The sequence below is a fragment of the Raphanus sativus genome, unplaced genomic scaffold, assembly GCF_000801105.2.
Source record: "Raphanus sativus cultivar WK10039 unplaced genomic scaffold, ASM80110v3 Scaffold0913, whole genome shotgun sequence".
NCBI classification, from domain to species: domain Eukaryota; kingdom Viridiplantae; phylum Streptophyta; class Magnoliopsida; order Brassicales; family Brassicaceae; genus Raphanus; species Raphanus sativus.
The window spans coordinates 6,439-26,091 of NW_026616227.1; the positions used below are offsets into that span (position 1 = coordinate 6,439).

At 39.2% G+C, this 19,653-nt stretch overlaps 1 non-coding gene across 1 annotated transcript; it reads right to left on the minus strand.

Annotated features, from left to right (window-relative positions):
• Window positions 1-17,001: 17,001 nt before the first annotated feature.
• On the minus strand, window positions 17,002-17,108 carry LOC130503303 (small nucleolar RNA R71). Its single transcript, XR_008940729.1, has one exon. It is a non-coding gene; the product is annotated as a small nucleolar RNA R71 (small nucleolar RNA).
• Window positions 17,109-19,653: the final 2,545 nt, after the last annotated feature.

Genomic DNA, 19,653 nt, shown 5'->3' on the forward strand with positions numbered 1-19,653 from the left:
ACAAATATGAAGATGAATCAGAATGATAATATGAATAAAAACAAATAGAAAAGGGATAGATTGATGGAGATGGGATCTTTGTTGCTGGACTGAAGCTCTCCCAACAAGATCAGTGGATGGAAGGTGGATAGATATGGGATTTGCTTGCTGGTTGAAGTCTCTCTCAAGGTAAATCAGTTGATGGAAATGATGGGGATTGAGGACGCCACAAAGCTCTGTGGAAGGAGACTTTGATAAGTCAGGTTGCTCAAGAGCTGCTTTTCAGAACACTCAAAAAGACTTAGATAATAGTTTTAAGAAAAACTAGAAAAACGACATATTCATTCATAAAATTCAAGGATCTCTTACAATGACAAAACTAGCTGAGCTTATATAGGCTCGACCTTGGGACTTTCTAACAGTCTAAAAATGACTTAAGGAAACAAATAAAATTGAAATAAAAGTCTTGGAAGCAAAGGCTTGGATGGCTCCATGAAATCTACTTTTAACTTGATTATGCTCTCTCCAAATGGAAACTTGTGGGGACTTGTATCTTGATAGCTTCTGGACGTGGCCATGATCTTGAAGTCTTCCTGATATGTCTCTGAATTTCCTTAATGTAGAATATGGTCGTTGGTCTTGAAAGATTTCAACCAGAAACTCATTTAAAGCTTGTAGTGTCAATGCTGCCAAAATATGGAAGGTTGGTGCAAATGAAGATCCTCCTGATCTCCTGGGTTCTGGTGCAGCTAAGGACGCCTTCCTGTCTTCTGGTTGGTTTAGAGTGTCTCCTGGCTTCCATATAAAGTTTTGGGTCGGACCAAATTGAATGGTTGGCAACTTTCCCAAATTAACGTCGGTTTGACCGGTTTTGGGAAATTGATTGTGTCTTGGTATTCCTGAACCAATTCGCCTGATTTGCACTTTATGGATTTCTTGAAGCCCATGATTGATTCTGGAAATTGGCGTTTCATGGTTGGGCTGAAATCTTCTTCTAAACTCTAGTGCTCGCAGATGGATGGACTGGAGAACCTCCGGTTTGTAAAATTCATAACTTCTTCCTCCGTAAATATTGTCTTGTAATTCCAAGCCTCAGTGAATCCCTGATGAGTTGGCCTTCTAGGAAAATTGGATTTCATGACAAAAGACCTTCTGGTTGTTTAGATATCGCCTAGGACTGGACCTCTGTCGCTGGTATCTCCAAAATGGCCGGTTTGGAAGGTTGGTGAGACTCTGGTCGAACCATGGATTTCGTGACCACAATATCCCCTCCCTCTTGACAAGGTTTTCGACCTCGAAACCTTATATCCTGCACCAAGATAGAGCAAGTCAGCTTTCATTCTCTTTTGAGATTCTAGAACCTTACCTTGGTATTGTTTCGGTTTGGGGATGGGCTGTGCATCAGGTGGTTCTCCTTTGAGGAGATAAGATAGGATCACGCCTCTGCTCTTGGCATGGTCATTGCATCTCTTCTGGAGTTGATGGTTCTCCACACTGCTAGATTTGATGGTTTTTACCATCTTTGGGGTTGTCTCTCCTAGCAACAAAAGATTATCCGGTGGAATCTCTTTGAAGCTTTCTTCTTTGCAACCTGAAAAATTTTCAACACTCTGGACAAAGACCAAATGAATTATATCTGATACTGGAGATTTATGAACATAATGTGTTCTGGCAGAATTTACCATGGATGCATCAGCATGATGAAGAATTAAATTCTTCTTTGGGCAGCTTTGGATTGATGGCTGCCTTTCTTGCACATTTTTACCTAGGCTGGTATGAACTTCTACATCTTTTATTCCTGGATCAAAATTTTTGGCAAAGACAAGTGCATTAATCTTGTCATGGAAATATTAAGAACAAGCTGATCAAAGATGAAACTTACCATAGGTTTTGGATTTTGAACAATTAATTGTTCAGATTTTGGTTTCCACTTGTGAGGTGGTTCATGACTGAGCTTATGGTCTGGTTCCTTCCTTGGAACATCAGTAAGCATATAGCTTTCATTCTTACTCCCTATATCAAGAACACACACGTCAATACTAGTATCTAAAGGTGGTGTTAAACACTTACCTTGGTGGGATATTTGTACTACTGGTTTTGCTTCTTTAAGAAACATGGACTGCATTGTGTCTTGAACTATCTTCTGGTCCATCACAAGGGTGAAGCCTGGTGGTTCCTCTTCTTTGAATTCATGCTCCTTAATTCCTGCTACAACACCCTTTGACAAAGACAAGTGGCTCATACCAGTGGGAGATGATTCATAAACAAAATTATCAAGTATAGGACTTACCATAGCCTTTACTTGAACACTTTCATGTTCCGGTTTTGGAGTTGGCTTGCACATGCCCTTAGTCTCCTTCATGGTCACTGGCACGACATGGTGTTGGAACTTCTCTACAAACTCCTTGTGCATCCTGACTTTAAGGTCTTTCCAATCTAACACTTGTCGAGTGTTCTCCTTTAACCACCATTTGTAGGCATTTTTGGTAAAGGCTTGGACAGCTTGTAACAACATCTTTTCTTTGGGAACTTTGTTGGAAAGCAGGCACTTATCCATGTTCTTTTCCCATCTTAAATACACCTCTGGGTTCCTGCTTAAACCTGAAAACACTAAGATGTCAGATGTATAAGCACAACTTTTGATTACTTCCCTTTTTGGACCGATTGATGTATATGGAGCTTTCCATGAGGGGTCTGGTGTTTGGGCTCGATATAAACAGCCTCAGGTACTTCTCCAAATCTACTTTCTCCAGGCTTTGGTCGTTGGCCTTGTGCTTTGTTTCTTTTCTCCAACCGAGCAAACTGATTTTTGAGCTTTTGTAAAGCTGCAATTCTTGGTTCAGTGTGGCCTCCATAGTTTGGCCTGGTTCTTTCACTCCCATTTCTTCCTGCAAACAATTTCAAATATCAAGTGAAGAATAGAGAAATTCTGGTTGAATGCAAAAAAGTAACCAAATGCAATCTATTAAAAATAAACCGAGAAAATATGGCAATGTAAACCGAAATGAAATAAAATATGCAAAATGATTTTTTTTTCTGGTTTTCTCTGGATGCAATCACGAAAGTAATGTAAATGGGATGCAATGAGAAACAAATGGAAAGAAAATATGGAAAACAAATAAATGCTGATTTTTTTTTGAAAACTTTTCTTGGATAAAAAGCAAATAAACAGAAAATATGCAAACAATATAAAATAGGCTGAATGATTTTTTTTTTGAATGCAAATAATAAACTTATGAAACAGATATGATATGCACGAAATTAAAATAATATACCTTTTTTAATGCAAGATTCAAACAAAAAACAAATATGGAATCCAATTTTTTTATGAATTAATAAAAAAATGGAAACAAATAGCTAAATGAATGCAAACAAATTTTTCTTTTCTTTTATGATTGAAATGAATCAAACTAAACCACATGTCGACTTCTACCTCACACTTTTTATGGTTTTCAATTTTATGATGTACAAAGAATACAAAATGCAAAAACTGTTTTTTTTTATTTAAGATGAAACAAATGCAATCAAATGAGATATGATGCAAGGATAGATATCACCTTATTCAGGAGCTTGAGCTCTGATACCAAAATGTTGTGGACAAGGGTCAGGCCGTCCGGAATATGGAACTGAGGTTTAGTCCAATAGTTCGAATTGGTACCTGAAACAAGAGTAAACCTTTTATGAGTTTTTTATAAGTTTTATGATGCAAACAGAAGCAAATATGAAGATGATCAGAATGATAATATGAATAAAAACAAATAGAAAAGGGATAGATTGATGGAGATGGGATCTTTGTTGCTGGACTGAAGTCTCTCCCAACAAGATCAGTGGATGGAAGGTGGATAGATATGGGATTTGCTTGCTGGATTGAAGTCTCTCTCAAGGTAAATCAGTTGATGGAAATGATGGGGGATTGAGGACGCCATAAAGCTCTGTGGAAGGAGACTTTGATAAGTCAGGTTGCTAAGAGCTGCTTTTCAGAACACTCAAAAGACTTAGATAATAGTTTTAAGAAAAACTAGAAAAACGACATATTCATTCATAAAATTCAAGGATCTCTTACAATGACAAACTAGCTGAGCTTATATAGGCTCGACCTTGGGATTTTCTAACAGTCTAAAAATGACTTAAGGAAACAAATAAAATTGAAATAAAAGTCTTGGAAGCAAAGGCTTGGATGGCTCCATGAAATCTACTTTTAACTTGATTTATGCTCTCTTCCAAATGGAAAACTTGTGGGGACTTGTATCTTGATAGCTTCTGGACGTGGCCATGATCTTGAAGTCTTCCTGATATGTCTCTGAATTTCCTTAATGTAGAATATGGTCGTTGGTCTTGAAAGATTTCAACCAGAAACTCATTTAAAGCTTGTAGTGTCAATGCTGCCAAATATGGAAGGTTGGTGCAAATGAAGATCCTCCTGATCTCCTGGGTTCTGGTGCAGCTAAGGACGCCTTCCTTGTCTTCTGGTTGGTTTAGAGTGTCTCCTGGCTTCCATATAAAGTTTTGGGTCAGACCAAATTGAATTGGTTGGCAACTTTCCCAAATTAACGTCGGTTTGACCGGTTTTGGGAAATTGATTGTGTCTTGGTATTCCCTGAACCAATTCGCCTGATTTTGCACTCTATGGATTTCTTGAAGCCCATGATTGATTCTGGAAATGGGCGTTTCATGGTTGGGCTGAAATCTTCTTCTAAACTCTAGTGCTCGCAGATGGATGGACTGGAGAACCTCCGGTTTGTAAAATTCATAACTTCTTCCTCCGTAAAGATTGTCTTGTAATTCCAAGCCTCAGTGAATCCCTGATGAGTTGGCCTTCTAGGAAAATTGGATTCATGACAAAAGACCTTCTGGTTGTTTAGATATTCGCCTAGGACTGGACCTCTGTCGCTGGTATCTCCAAAATGGCCGGTTTGGAAGGTTTGGTGAGACTCTGGTCGAACCATGGATTTCGTGACCACAACATCCCCTCCCTCTTGACAAGGTTTCGACCTCGAAACCTTATATCCTGCACCAAGATAGAGCAAGTCAGCTTTCATTCTCTTTTGAGATTCTAGAACCTTACCTTGGTATTGTTTCGGTTTGGGGATGGGCTGTGCATCAGGTGGTTCTCCTTTGAGGAGATAAGATAGGATCACGCCTCTGCTCTTGGCATGGTCATTGCATCTCTTCTGGAGTTGATGGTTCTCCACACTGCTAGATTTGATGGTTTTTACCATCTTTGGGGTTGTCTCTCCTAGCAACAAAAGATTATCCGGTGGAATCTCTTTGAAGCTTTCTTCTTTGCAACCTGAAAAATTTTCAACACTCTGGACAAAGACCAAATGAATTATATCTGATACTGGAGATTTATGAACATAATGTGTTCTGGCAGAATTTACCATGGATGCATCAGCATGATGAAGAATTAAATTCTTCTTTGGGCAGCTTTGGATTGATGGCTGCCTTTCTTGCACATTTTTACCTAGGCTGGTATGAACTTCTACATCTTTTATTCCTGGATCAAAATTTTTTGGCAAAGACAAGTGCATTAATCTTGTCATGGAAATATTAAGAACAAGCTGATCAAAGATGAAACTTACCATAGGTTTTGGATTTTGAACAATTAATTGTTCAGATTTTGGTTTCCACTTGTGAGGTGGTTCATGACTGAGCTTATGGTCTGGTTCCTTCCTTGGAACATCAGTAAGCATATAGCTTTCATTTTTACTCCCTATATCAAGAACACACACGTCAATACTAGTATCTAAAGGTGGTGTTAAACACTTACCTTGGTGGGATACTTGTACTACTGGTTTTGCTTCTTTAAGAAACATGGACTGCATTGTGTCTTGAACTATCTTCTGGTCCATCACAAGGGTGAAGCCTGGTGGTTCCTCTTCTTTGAATTCATGCTCCTTAATTCCTGCTACAACACCCTTTGACAAAGACAAGTGGCTCATACCAGTGGGAGATGATTCATAAACAAAATTATCAAGTATAGGACTTACCATAGCCTTTACTTGAACACTTTCATGTTCCGGTTTTGGAGTTGGCTTGCACATGCCCTTAGTCTCCTTCATGGTCACTGGCACGACATGGTGTTGGAACTTCTCTACAAACTCCTTGTGCATCCTGACTTTAAGGTCTTTCCAATCTAACACTTGTTGAGTGTTCTCCTTTAACCACCATTTGTAGGCATTTTTGGTAAAGGCTTGGACAGCTTGTAACAACATCTTTTCTTTGGGAACTTTGTTGGAAAGCAGGCACTTATCCATGTTCTTTTCCCATCTTAAATACACCTCTGGGTTCCTGCTTAAACCTGAAAACACTAAGATGTCAGATGTATAAGCACAACTTTTGATTACTTCCCTTTTTGGACCGATTGATGTATATGGAGCTTTCCATGAGGGGTCTGGTGGTTTGGGCTCGATATAAACAGCCTCAGGTACTTCTCCAAATCTACTTTCTCCAGGCTTTGGTCGTTGGCCTTGTGCTTTGTTTCTTTTCTCCAACCGAGCAAACTGATTTTTGAGCTTTTGTAAAGCTGCAATTCTTGGTTCAGTGTGGCCTCCATAGTTTGGCCTGGTTCTTTCACTCCCATTTCTTCCTGCAAACAATCTCAAATATCAAGTGAAGAATAGAGAAATTCTGGTTGAATGCAAAAAAGTAACCAAATGCAATCTATTAAAAATAAACCGAGAAAATATGGCAATGTAAACCGAAATGAAATAAAATATGCAAAATGATTTTTTTTTTCTGGTTTTCTCTGGATGCAATCACGAAAGTAATGTAAATGGGATGCAATGAGAAACAAATGGAAAGAAAATATGGAAAACAAATAAATGCTGATTTTTTTTTTGAAAACTTTTCTTGGATAAAAAGCAAATAAACAGAAAATATGCAAACAATATAAAATAGGCTGAATGATTTTTTTTTTGAATGCAAATAATAAACTTATGAAACAGATATGATATGCACGAAATTAAAATAATATACCTTTTTTAATGCAAGATTCAAACAAAAAACAAATATGGAATCCAAATTTTTTATGAATTAATAAAAAAAATGGAAACAAATAGCTAAATGAATGCAAACAAATTTTTCTTTTCTTTTTATGATTGAAATGAATCAAACTAAACCACATGTCGACTTCTACCTCACACTTTTTATGGTTTTCAATTTTATGATGAACAAAGAATACAAAATGCAAAAACTGTTTTTTTTTTATTTAAGATGAAACAAATGCAATCAAATGAGATATGATGCAAGGATAGATATCACCTTATTCAGGAGCTTGAGCTCTGATACCAAAATGTTGTGGACAAGGGTCAGGCCGTCCGGAATATGGAACTGAGGTTTAGTCCAATAGTTCGAATTGGTACCTGAAACAAGAGTAAACCTTTTATGAGTTTTTTATAAGTTTTATGATGCAAACAGAAGCAAATATGAAGATGATCAGAATGATAATATGAATAAAAACAAATAGAAAAGGGATAGATTGATGGAGATGGGATCTTTGTTGCTGGACTGAAGTCTCTCCCAACAAGATCAGTGGATGGAAGGTGGATAGATATGGGATTTGCTTGCTGGATTGAAGTCTCTCTCAAGGTAAATCAGTTGATGGAAATGATGGGGGATTGAGGACGCCATAAAGCTCTGTGGAAGGAGACTTTGATAAGTCAGGTTGCTCAAGAGCTGCTTTTCAGAACACTCAAAAGACTTAGATAATAGTTTTAAGAAAAACTAGAAAAACGACATATTCATTCATAAAATTCAAGGATCTCTTACAATGACAAACTAGCTGAGCTTATATAGGCTCGACCTTGGGATTTTCTAACAGTCTAAAAATGACTTAAGGAAACAAATAAAATTGAAATAAAAGTCTTGGAAGCAAAGGCTTGGATGGCTCCATGAAATCTACTTTTAACTTGATTTATGCTCTCTTCCAAATGGAAAACTTGTGGGGACTTGTATCTTGATAGCTTCTGGACGTGGCCATGATCTTGAAGTCTTCCTGATATGTCTCTGAATTTCCTTAATGTAGAATATGGTCGTTGGTCTTGAAAGATTTCAACCAGAAACTCATTTAAAGCTTGTAGTGTCAATGCTGCCAAATATGGAAGGTTGGTGCAAATGAAGATCCTCCTGATCTCCTGGGTTCTGGTGCAGCTAAGGACGCCTTCCTTGTCTTCTGGTTGGTTTAGAGTGTCTCCTGGCTTCCATATAAAGTTTTGGGTCAGACCAAATTGAATTGGTTGGCAACTTTCCCAAATTAACGTCGGTTTGACCGGTTTTGGGAAATTGATTGTGTCTTGGTATTCCCTGAACCAATTCGCCTGATTTTGCACTCTATGGATTTCTTGAAGCCCATGATTGATTCTGGAAATGGGCGTTTCATGGTTGGGCTGAAATCTTCTTCTAAACTCTAGTGCTCGCAGATGGATGGACTGGAGAACCTCCGGTTTGTAAAATTCATAACTTCTTCCTCCGTAAAGATTGTCTTGTAATTCCAAGCCTCAGTGAATCCCTGATGAGTTGGCCTTCTAGGAAAATTGGATTCATGACAAAAGACCTTCTGGTTGTTTAGATATTCGCCTAGGACTGGACCTCTGTCGCTGGTATCTCCAAAATGGCCGGTTTGGAAGGTTTGGTGAGACTCTGGTCGAACCATGGATTTCGTGACCACAACATCCCCTCCCTCTTGACAAGGTTTCGACCTCGAAACCTTATATCCTGCACCAAGATAGAGCAAGTCAGCTTTCATTCTCTTTTGAGATTCTAGAACCTTACCTTGGTATTGTTTCGGTTTGGGGATGGGCTGTGCATCAGGTGGTTCTCCTTTGAGGAGATAAGATAGGATCACGCCTCTGCTCTTGGCATGGTCATTGCATCTCTTCTGGAGTTGATGGTTCTCCACACTGCTAGATTTGATGGTTTTTACCATCTTTGGGGTTGTCTCTCCTAGCAACAAAAGATTATCCGGTGGAATCTCTTTGAAGCTTTCTTCTTTGCAACCTGAAAAATTTTCAACACTCTGGACAAAGACCAAATGAATTATATCTGATACTGGAGATTTATGAACATAATGTGTTCTGGCAGAATTTACCATGGATGCATCAGCATGATGAAGAATTAAATTCTTCTTTGGGCAGCTTTGGATTGATGGCTGCCTTTCTTGCACATTTTTACCTAGGCTGGTATGAACTTCTACATCTTTTATTCCTGGATCAAAATTTTTTGGCAAAGACAAGTGCATTAATCTTGTCATGGAAATATTAAGAACAAGCTGATCAAAGATGAAACTTACCATAGGTTTTGGATTTTGAACAATTAATTGTTCAGATTTTGGTTTCCACTTGTGAGGTGGTTCATGACTGAGCTTATGGTCTGGTTCCTTCCTTGGAACATCAGTAAGCATATAGCTTTCATTTTTACTCCCTATATCAAGAACACACACGTCAATACTAGTATCTAAAGGTGGTGTTAAACACTTACCTTGGTGGGATACTTGTACTACTGGTTTTGCTTCTTTAAGAAACATGGACTGCATTGTGTCTTGAACTATCTTCTGGTCCATCACAAGGGTGAAGCCTGGTGGTTCCTCTTCTTTGAATTCATGCTCCTTAATTCCTGCTACAACACCCTTTGACAAAGACAAGTGGCTCATACCAGTGGGAGATGATTCATAAACAAATTATCAAGTATAGGACTTACCATAGCCTTTACTTGAACACTTTCATGTTCCGGTTTTGGAGTTGGCTTGCACATGCCCTTAGTCTCCTTCATGGTCACTGGCACGACATGGTGTTGGAACTTCTCTACAAACTCCTTGTGCATCCTGACTTTAAGGTCTTTCCAATCTAACACTTGTTGAGTGTTCTCCTTTAACCACCATTTGTAGGCATTTTTGGTAAAGGCTTGGACAGCTTGTAACAACATCTTTTCTTTGGGAACTTTGTTGGAAAGCAGGCACTTATCCATGTTCTTTTCCCATCTTAAATACACCTCTGGGTTCCTGCTTAAACCTGAAAACACTAAGATGTCAGATGTATAAGCACAACTTTTGATTACTTCCCTTTTTGGACCGATTGATGTATATGGAGCTTTCCATGAGGGGTCTGGTGGTTTGGGCTCGATATAAACAGCCTCAGGTACTTCTCCAAATCTACTTTCTCCAGGCTTTGGTCGTTGGCCTTGTGCTTTGTTTCTTTTCTCCAACCGAGCAAACTGATTTTTGAGCTTTTGTAAAGCTGCAATTCTTGGTTCAGTGTGGCCTCCATAGTTTGGCCTGGTTCTTTCACTCCCATTTCTTCCTGCAAACAATCTCAAATATCAAGTGAAGAATAGAGAAATTCTGGTTGAATGCAAAAAAGTAACCAAATGCAATCTATTAAAAATAAACCGAGAAAATATGGCAATGTAAACCGAAATGAAATAAAATATGCAAAATGATTTTTTTTTCTGGTTTTCTCTGGATGCAATCACGAAAGTAATGTAAATGGGATGCAATGAGAAACAAATGGAAAGAAAATATGGAAAACAAATAAATGCTGATTTTTTTTTTGAAAACTTTTCTTGGATAAAAAGCAAATAAACAGAAAATATGCAAACAATATAAAATAGGCTGAATGATTTTTTTTTTGAATGCAAATAATAAACTTATGAAACAGATATGATATGCACGAAATTAAAATAATATACCTTTTTTAATGCAAGATTCAAACAAAAAACAAATATGGAATCCAAATTTTTTATGAATTAATAAAAAAAATGGAAACAAATAGCTAAATGAATGCAAACAAATTTTTCTTTTCTTTTTATGATTGAAATGAATCAAACTAAACCACAGGTCGACTTCTACCTCACACTTTTTATGGTTTTCAATTTTATGATGAACAAAGAATACAAAATGCAAAAACTGTTTTTTTTTTATTTAAGATGAAACAAATGCAATCAAATGAGATATGATGCAAGGATAGATATCACCTTATTCAGGAGCTTGAGCTCTGATACCAAAATGTTGTGGACAAGGGTCAGGCCGTCCGGAATATGGAACTGAGGTTTAGTCCAATAGTTCGAATTGGTACCTGAAACAAGAGTAAACCTTTTATGAGTTTTTTATAAGTTTTATGATGCAAACAGAAGCAAATATGAAGATGAATCAGAATGATAATATGAATAAAAACAAATAGAAAAGGGATAGATTGATGGAGATGGGATCTTTGTTGCTGGACTGAAGTCTCTCCCAACAAGATCAGTGGATGGAAGGTGGATAGATATGGGATTTGCTTGCTGGATTGAAGTCTCTCTCAAGGTAAATCAGTTGATGGAAATGATGGGGGATTGAGGACGCCATAAAGCTCTGTGGAAGGAGACTTTGATAAGTCAGGTTGCTCAAGAGCTGCTTTTCAGAACACTCAAAAGACTTAGATAATAGTTTTAAGAAAAACTAGAAAACGACATATTCATTCATAAAATTCAAGGATCTCTTACAATGACAAACTAGCTGAGCTTATATAGGCTCGACCTTGGGACTTTCTAACAGTCTAAAAATGACTTAAGGAAACAAATAAAATTGAAATAAAAGTCTTGGAAGCAAAGGCTTGGATGGCTCCATGAAATCTACTTTTAACTTGATTTATGCTCTCTTCCAAATGGAAAACTTGTGGGGACTTGTATCTTGATAGCTTCTGGACGTGGCCATGATCTTGAAGTCTTCCTGATATGTCTCTGAATTTCCTTAATGTAGAATATGGTCGTTGGTCTTGAAAGATTTCAACCAGAAACTCATTTAAAGCTTGTAGTGTCAATGCTGCCAAATATGGAAGGTTGGTGCAAATGAAGATCCTCCTGATCTCCTGGGTTCTGGTGCAGCTAAGGACGCCTTCCTTGTCTTCTGGTTGGTTTAGAGTGTCTCCTGGCTTCCATATAAAGTTTTGGGTCGGACCAAATTGAATTGGTTGGCAACTTTCCCAAATTAACGTCGGTTTGACCGGTTTTGGGAAATTGATTGTGTCTTGGTATTCCCTGAACCAATTCGCCTGATTTTGCACTCTATGGATTTCTTGAAGCCCATGATTGATTCTGGAAATGGGCGTTTCATGGTTGGGCTGAAATCTTCTTCTAAACTCTAGTGCTCGCAGATGGATGGACTGGAGAACCTCCGGTTTGTAAAATTCATAACTTCTTCCTCCGTAAAGATTGTCTTGTAATTCCAAGCCTCAGTGAATCCCTGATGAGTTGGCCTTCTAGGAAAATTGGATTCATGACAAAAGACCTTCTGGTTGTTTAGATATTCGCCTAGGACTGGACCTCTGTCGCTGGTATCTCCAAAATGGCCGGTTTGGAAGGTTTGGTGAGACTCTGGTCGAACCATGGATTTCGTGACCACAACATCCCCTCCCTCTTGACAAGGTTTCGACCTCGAAACCTTATATCCTGCACCAAGATAGAGCAAGTCAGCTTTCATTCTCTTTTGAGATTCTAGAACCTTACCTTGGTATTGTTTCGGTTTGGGGATGGGCTGTGCATCAGGTGGTTCTCCTTTGAGGAGATAAGATAGGATCACGCCTCTGCTCTTGGCATGGTCATTGCATCTCTTCTGGAGTTGATGGTTCTCCACACTGCTAGATTTGATGGTTTTTACCATCTTTGGGGTTGTCTCTCCTAGCAACAAAAGATTATCCGGTGGAATCTCTTTGAAGCTTTCTTCTTTGCAACCTGAAAAATTTTCAACACTCTGGACAAAGACCAAATGAATTATATCTGATACTGGAGATTTATGAACATAATGTGTTCTGGCAGAATTTACCATGGATGCATCAGCATGATGAAGAATTAAATTCTTCTTTGGGCAGCTTTGGATTGATGGCTGCCTTTCTTGCACATTTTTACCTAGGCTGGTATGAACTTCTACATCTTTTATTCCTGGATCAAAATTTTTTGGCAAAGACAAGTGCATTAATCTTGTCATGGAAATATTAAGAACAAGCTGATCAAAGATGAAACTTACCATAGGTTTTGGATTTTGAACAATTAATTGTTCAGATTTTGGTTTCCACTTGTGAGGTGGTTCATGACTGAGCTTATGGTCTGGTTCCTTCCTTGGAACATCAGTAAGCATATAGCTTTCATTTTTACTCCCTATATCAAGAACACACACGTCAATACTAGTATCTAAAGGTGGTGTTAAACACTTACCTTGGTGGGATACTTGTACTACTGGTTTTGCTTCTTTAAGAAACATGGACTGCATTGTGTCTTGAACTATCTTCTGGTCCATCACAAGGGTGAAGCCTGGTGGTTCCTCTTCTTTGAATTCATGCTCCTTAATTCCTGCTACAACACCCTTTGACAAAGACAAGTGGCTCATACCAGTGGGAGATGATTCATAAACCAAATTATCAAGTATAGGACTTACCATAGCCTTTACTTGAACACTTTCATGTTCCGGTTTTGGAGTTGGCTTGCACATGCCCTTAGTCTCCTTCATGGTCACTGGCACGACATGGTGTTGGAACTTCTCTACAAACTCCTTGTGCATCCTGACTTTAAGGTCTTTCCAATCTAACACTTGTTGAGTGTTCTCCTTTAACCACCATTTGTAGGCATTTTTGGTAAAGGCTTGGACAGCTTGTAACAACATCTTTTCTTTGGGAACTTTGTTGGAAAGCAGGCACTTATCCATGTTCTTTTCCCATCTTAAATACACCTCTGGGTTCCTGCTTAAACCTGAAAACACTAAGATGTCAGATGTATAAGCACAACTTTTGATTACTTCCCTTTTTGGACCGATTGATGTATATGGAGCTTTCCATGAGGGGTCTGGTGGTTTGGGCTCGATATAAACAGCCTCAGGTACTTCTCCAAATCTACTTTCTCCAGGTTTTGGTCGTTGGCCTTGTGCTTTGTTTCTTTTCTCCAACCAAGCAAACTGATTTTTGAGCTTTTGTAAAGCTGCAATTCTTGGTTCAGTGTGGCCTCCATAGTTTGGCCTGGTTCTTTCACTCCCATTTCTTCCTGCAAACAATCTCAAATATCAAGTGAAGAATAGAGAAATTCTGGTTGAATGCAAAAAAGTAACCAAATGCAATCTATTAAAAATAAACCGAGAAAATATGGCAATGTAAACCGAAATGAAATAAAATATGCAAAATGATTTTTTTTTCTGGTTTTCTCTGGATGCAATCACGAAAGTAATGTAAATGGGATGCAATGAGAAACAAATGGAAAGAAAATATGGAAAACAAATAAATGCTGATTTTTTTTTTGAAAACTTTTCTTGGATAAAAAGCAAATAAACAGAAAATATGCAAACAATATAAAATAGGCTGAATGATTTTTTTTTTGAATGCAAATAACAAACTTATGAAACAGATATGATATGCACGAAATTAAAATAATATACCTTTTTTAATGCAAGATTCAAACAAAAAACAAATATGGAATCCAATTTTTTTATGAATTAATAAAAAAAAATGGAAACAAATAGCTAAATGAATGCAAACAAATTTTTCTTTTCTTTTTATGATTGAAATGAATCAAACTAAACCACAGGTCGACTTCTACCTCACACTTTTTATGGTTTTCAATTTTATGATGAACAAAGAATACAAAATGCAAAAACTGTTTTTTTTTTATTTAAGATGAAACAAATGCAATCAAATGAGATATGATGCAAGGATAGATATCACCTTATTCAGGAGCTTGAGCTCTGATACCAAAATGTTGTGGACAAGGGTCAGGCCGTCCGGAATATGGAACTGAGGTTTAGTCCAATAGTTCGAATTGGTACCTGAAACAAGAGTAAACCTTTTATGAGTTTTTTATAAGTTTTATGATGCAAACAGAAGCAAATATGAAGATGAATCAGAATGATAATATGAATAAAAACAAATAGAAAAGGGATAGATTGATGGAGATGGGATCTTTGTTGCTGGACTGAAGTCTCTCCCAACAAGATCAGTGGATGGAAGGTGGATAGATATGGGATTTGCTTGCTGGACTGAAGTCTCTCTCAAGGCAAATCAGTTGATGGAAATGATGGGGGATTGAGGACGCCACAAAGCTCTGTGGAATGAGACTTTGATAAGTCAGGTTGCTCAAGAGCTGCTTGATATATGGTGTTTTATACATCATTGTATATATGTTTTCTAATTGTTTTTCAAGTCTTTATCGAGTCTTTCTAGTCTTTTTCGAGTCATTACAGGTCTGGAGTTGCACTGGATGGGAGATGGACCTGCTGGAACAAAAGAAGCAGAAAACAGTGCAGTTTGGTGATTTTCACGCAGAACAGTCTGATGACTGTTCCCGATCAAGCGGAACAAGCAGACGGAGTGATCCCGCGGTTGTTCCCGATGAATAAGGAAAATACAACATCTCGGGATTTGCCCTAATTATCTTCTTTTTCTCCCTGGCCGCCTGTGGCTTTTGATATAACTTCTTTTTCTATTTTTCTACATCATTCTACGCTTTATGAGACACATGAAACCATTGGAGACTTTGAGGATTATTGAATTTGCTTATTGCAAAGGGAGAAGGCTTCATCTCTCTCTCCATAGAGAAGATCATCTGAACCCTTTGTTTTCTACTCTGTTCTTATGCAATTTTATTCAGAATTTATGTCTTTGTCTATTTGCATCATGATCGAGTAGTAGCCTTGCTCGCCTAGGGCTTTTAGGGTGTTGAGGCATGAGCTAAACATAGATAAGCGATCCATAACTGTTCTTCATTCATATTGCTCTTACTGCTTTCATTAAACTGTTCACTTGATGTTAGATCACTAGTTCATCAACTAGTTAACCGCTTAGGATGATAACTTGACATGTATTGAATGAGCTTAGTATCCCTAATCAGCAAAAGTAGATATTAGGGTGGTAAGTGAACTGATCGGACCTGTTCTCTAAGGCTTGCAATCGATTCTCATCCCAACGACAGTTAGGTGGTGAGATCGATCTGCAAATCGATCACTGCCACGACAGTGGAGTGTTCCAGCTGAGTGATCCGAGTTCTAGAAAGCTCTTCATCGCGCTTGAATAATTGTTTGGCTCCAATTCAACACCCATTGAAATATCCTAGGCTAGCTCCTTGTTAAATTGAATCAATCTCGTGTTTATTTTGCTTGTTTACTATCGCCTATTTCAACCAAATTATATTTTCTTCTTAGCTTGATTCTGGAACTTATAGAACTAGAGTGTAGACTGGTCCTCTGGATTTGAATCTCAATACTACAATTGCAACTGTTAACTTGGCAGTAGCAAGGATTCATTTTTAGTGTATCAAGTTATGGCGCCGTTGCGACGGGGACCAGATTTTTTTACCTCTATTTTTCGGTTTCATATCTAGTCTAAGATATCTAACTTGCTCTTTTCTCTTTGTTGCAGCTAATGTTCCAGGTGCATGACCAGTAGACATACTCAGAGCAACGCACAAGGACATTTAGTTACACTCAGCAACCAGGAGCTCGCAAGATTAGAAAGAGAGAACAGACAACAGCCAAGGCCTACCGACACCACCATGGGTGATCACGGCCCCCAGGATGATCTCGCTGCAGCAATGCAACTGATGCAACAGCAGATGCTCCAAATGCAGCATACCATCCAAGCTCAGCAAGCAGCTGCACAACAAGCTGCTCAACAGGCTGCTCTCGCGCGGCAGGAACAAGCAGCGCAGACTGTTCCAATCGGGGAGAGAAACCTTCCGCGGAACATTCCTACTACGCGCTCTGCCATTGTTCCTCCACTTTGCACCCGGCAGGACTTCGAGATCAAGCCTGCTCTGATTGATCTGGTGCAGCGAAAAGTGTTCTCTGGTCTCTCTGCAGAAATTCCAATGGAGCATATTGAGAATTTTGAAAAAGTCTGCAGTTTCACTCGTGCGAATGGTGTGCCACCAGACTACATCAAGTGCATGCTATTCCCATTCTCTCTTGATGGAAAAGCTGCACGGTGGTTGAACTCCCTCCCTACCGGCTCTCTCACTTCATGGGAACATGTCCGATCAGCGTTCCTCAACCATTTCTACTCTAAGGCGAGAACAGCTGCATTGAGGAACAAGATCACTTCATTCAGACAGCTCCATGATGAGCCTTTTTGTGACGCATGGGAGTGCTTCAATGACTACCAGAGAGAATGCCCTCACCATGGATTTGATGATGATTACCTCCTGGGCATTTTCTATGATGGGGTGGATTGGAAATACCAAGGTGCTCTAAACTCTTCGAGCAATGGAGACTTCATGACTCAGACCACTGATGGATCGCTCAAGCTGATTGAGAACATGGCAGCTAGCTCAGCCAATGAGAATCAGGAGAGCAACCGCTCTAAGAAAGGGAATAGTGTACACACCCAGAAAATTGATGAGCTAACAGCTAAGGTCGATCAGCTACTGCAGAACAACCAGGCACAAGGATCTGGGTATCCAAACACCACCCCGCAGAGCAATCAGCAAGCTGCTCCAGCCGCGAGTGCTCCAACTGCAGGGAACAGTCCGCCAGATGATCTGAAAAATCTGAACATCATGATGCAGCAGATGCTCCAGAGCCAGCAACTTCAGGTCAAGGCACTGAATCAGGTTACCACAGACATCAACACCAGGATGGACAGCATGTTCACTGAGCTGAATACAAAGTATGATACTGTGAGCAACCACATAAAGAGGATTGATGAACAGCTTGCTCAAACAACTGAGAGTGTTAAAAGGCAGCAAGAGATCATTCATGGGAAAAGTGTGATGAATCCTAGGATTGAGCACTGTAATGCAACCGAGCAGAGACGTGAGAAATCTGAGGAAAAACAAGCGGAACAACTGTTCGCTGAGACTGTTCTGGGCGCAGAACAGAGAACAGAGCAGTCTACTAGCTCTAGAGTGACTGCTCCCGCGACTGCTCCCGCTCCCGACGGATCTACTGATATTCCACCAGTGCGAGTCTATGTTCCTAAGGTTCCATATCCGATTCCACCTAGACACCTGAAGGTGTTGCCTAAGGTTGATGACCCTGGAAAATTTGCTTTTCCATGTTCCATTGCTGGAGTAGAATTTGAGGAAGCTCTTTGTGACTCTGGATCTTGTGTGAATCTTGTCTCAAAGGCGATTGTAGACAAGTTGGACATTGCTGATGTTGAGCCTTCTCAGGTGACTCTGACTTTTGCAAACTCTTCCAGAGCAGTTCCTTATGGCACTATTCGCAACCTTCCTGTCCAAGTTGGGGACTGTGTTCTCCATACTGAATTTCAGGTGGTTGAGATAAACAAGGATCATGAGATGCCTTTGATCTTAGGAAGGACATTTATGGCTACAGTGGGAGCAATCGTTGATATGCCTATTAAGAGAGTCTCCTTCTCCCACATCAACAAGAATGTCTTCTATCAGGCTGTTCCCACCAGATTTCAGAAACTACACGCCTCTTGCATCTCAGTGTTCTGTGGAGAAAAGCTGAAGGTTGTTCAAAGGAAGGAGCTTGGTAAAAACAGTGAGTTCAAGGAAGTTCTGAATGGAGATCCTCACAATGATACCAAGAAACTCAGTGGGAATGCAAAGGTGAAAGAGAAAGTCCAGAAGAAAAGGGTCAAAGGAGATCCTACTATGACTTTGACACCTCACTGGTGTGATGAGAAATCCATTGAGTATGAGGTAAAGTGCAAGGGTACCTCTAAACCTTTCTCTAAAGTCAAAGTTATTCTCACAGATGAGCTGAAAGAGAAAGGAGAAACTGCTGTGAAAGGGTTGTTGAGCAGAGTTTTGAAGCTGAACATGTCTGATTGTGGAGCTTGTTTTGGAACAAGCCCTCATGCTCAACCCGACTGATCCATGTCACCAAGTCAAGCTAGTGACTTTAACCAAGCGCTTGGTGGGAGGCAACCCACTAGTAAGTGTAAATATAACTTGGTTTTGTTTTTATTTTCTTATTTTCGTTTTAGTTTATTGAGTTTCAGGTCAAAAAGCAGAAAAATCCGAGATACTTCGAAAAATTCTGGGTTGCAGAAACAGAGCTCCCTGTTCTGCAGGAGCCAAGAACAACCGCCCAGGTGAAAATCTGGCGACAGAACACCCAGAATTTTTCGGAGCACCCGCTCTAGGTAAGTATCTCGACCAAAAAAAAAATTTGTAAATTCTTGTTTTCACCTTCTCTCTGATTTATTTTCACACCGAGACGTTGTGAAGTAAGTCTGGGGGAGGGTCTTCGTCGTTTACTAACTCGTTTCTTTCTTTTGTTTTTATCTTGAGTCAGTTTGAGTCAGTTTTTAGGATCGAGTCAGTCAAAGTTTTGTGGGAATTAGGACCTTATTCTTTGTTGATCACTAACCACCTCGTGCTTTAGTTGTCTTATTCAGTGACCTTAGCAGTGGCGAAAGACACACATGTGGACCCGGAACACCCTGACATATCTCACTTGATTCTCCAGAAGTTCTCAGCCGATCAGGTTACACTGGGTAGACTTAACTCCAAATAACTTGAACCTAATCTTGACTGAAATTCTTCTTGTTATGGGCACTAGTTCAGGGAAACGAGAACTACACTCAGGACTTCTTATTCTTTCTATCCATCTTGTTGTTCCTGAGTGGCTAGCTCATCTTTAGCTAGTTCCCACCCTGAACCTTAGCCTTTATTCTACCTTCATGCATTTGTTTTTCAGTGTTATATGTGCAGATATGTGCAAAAAGGTCGGAGAGGAAAGGATCGACGCAGCCTCTT